Here is a 2,296-nt window from a genome sequence, read left to right as displayed (position 1 = left end):
AGACAGAGTCTCACTTTGTTGCCCTCAGAGGAACGCCATGGGGTCATAGGTCACAGCAACCTCAAACTCTTGGGCTCAAGTGATCCTCCTGTCTCAGCCTCTGGAGTAGCCGGGACTAGAGGTGCTCATCACAATGCTCGGCTATTTTCAGAGGTGGGGGTCTCACTGTGGCTCAGGCTGGTCTCGAACCCGTGAGCTCAGGCAATCCACGCTCCTTGGCTCCCCAGAGTGCTAGAATTATAGGCATGAGCCACCATGCCCAGCCATTTTTCTATTTTTTCTTTTTTAGAGGCAGAGTCTCACTTTTTTGCCTTCAGTAGAGTGCATGGCATCACAGCTCACAGCAACCTCCAACTCCTGGGCTTAGGTGATTCTCTTACCTTAACCTCCCGAGTAGCTGGGACCACAAGTGCCTGCCACAAAGCCCAGCTATGTTTTTGTTGCAGGTTGGTCAGGACCAGGTTTGAACCTACCACCCTCAGTATATGGGGCTGGCGCCCTACACACTGAGCCACAGACGCTGCCCTGTTTTTCTAATTTTTATAGAAACGGGGTCTTTCTCTTGCTCAGGCTGGTCTTGAACTCCTAAGCTCAAACATTCCTCCCACTGCAGCCTCCCAGAGTGCTATAATTACAGACATGAGCCACCTGTGCTTAACCCTTAACTTCTCTTAAATTCAGTGGGGCAAAGTGACACACACTTGTAATCCTAGCATTCTGGGAGGCTAACGAGGGTGGATTACCTGACAGGCATTCAAGATCAGCCTGAGTTCAAGAGTTCGAGACCAGCCTGAGCAAGAGTGAGACCCTAATCTCTAAAAGTATTCAGGCATTGTGGTGGGCACCTATAATCTGTCATAGCTCACAATAACCTCAAACCCTTAGGCTCAAACAATCCTCTTGCCTCAGCTTTCTAAGTAGCAGGGACTACAGGCCACCCCACAATGCCCAGCTAGTTTGGGGGCTGGTTTGGTCTATTTGTCATAGAGATGAGGTCTTGCTCTTACTCAGGGTGGTCTCCAACTCCTGAGTTCAAGCAATCCACCTACCTTAGCCTCCCAGAGTTGGATTACAAGTGTGAGCCACTGTGCCTGGCCTGGATCTTGCTTTTTCAAAACAGCCTTACATCCTCTGCTTTTTAATCTGAGTATTAGATTAGCCCACTAATATTTAATGTAATTATTTTATTGATATTGCTGGATTTAGGTTTACTCTTTTTCTTTAAGACAGAGCCTCAAGCTGTCGCCCTGGGTAGAGTGCTGTAGCATCACAGCTCACAGCAACCTCCAACTCCTGGGTTCAAGCGATTCTCCTGCCTCCACCTCCCAGGTACTGGGACTACAGGCTCCTGCCACAACACCCAGCTTTTTTTTGTTGTTGTTGCAGCCGTCATTGTTTGGCGGGCCCAGGGTGGATTCGAACCCACCAGCTCAGGTGTATGTAGCTGGCGCCTTAGCCGCATGAGCCACAGGTGCCAAGATGGTTTACTTTTCTACTATTTATTTTGTTTGCCCCCTCTGATTTGTATTCTTTTCCTCCTTTCCTGAACTCTTTTGGACGAAATAAAATATTTTTCTAACACCATTTTAATATATCTTTTTTTTTTTTGTTTGTTTGTTTGTTTTCTTGAGACAATGTCTCAAGCTGTTGCCCTGGGTAGAGTGCTATGGCATCCTAGTTCACAGAAACCTCCAAGTCTTGGATTCACACGATCCTCTTGCCTCAGTCTTTCTATTTTCGGTAGAAACAGGGTCTTGCTTTTTTTTGCTCAGGATGGTCTTGAAATCATGAGCTCAAGCTATCTATCCACCTAGGCCTCCCAGAGTGCTAGGATTACAGGGATGAGCCACTGCGCTTGGCCTCTTCTAAGTTTTTAGGTATATTTCAGCATCATTTTTACACTGGTTGATTTCTCGAGGTATTCAGAATTAAGATTATACATATATAGTAATCAGCCAGGTGTGGTGGCTTATGCCTGTAATCCTAGCACTCTGGGAGTCGGAGGCGAGTGGATTGCCTGAGCTCACGGGTTCTTTTTTTTTAAGGTCTTGGGATTTTATTTTATTTTATTTTATTTTTGGCCGGGGCTGGGTTTGAGCCTATCACCTTTGGCATATGGGACCGGCGCCTTACCCTTTTGAGCCACAGGCGCCGCCCAGCTCATGGGTTCAAGACCAGCCTGAGCAAAAGTGAGACTGCATCTCTAAAAATAGCCAGGCATTGTGACAGGCACCCGTAGTCTCAGCTACTTGGGAGGCTGAAGCAATAGGATAGCTTGAGCCCAAGAGTTTGAGGT

Source organism: Otolemur garnettii, unplaced genomic scaffold (assembly GCF_000181295.1).
Source record: "Otolemur garnettii isolate 467f Iridium unplaced genomic scaffold, OtoGar3 scaffold00044, whole genome shotgun sequence".
In the NCBI taxonomy this organism is placed as follows: Eukaryota; Metazoa; Chordata; class Mammalia; order Primates; family Galagidae; genus Otolemur; species Otolemur garnettii.
This window is presented reverse-complemented; position numbering follows the sequence as displayed.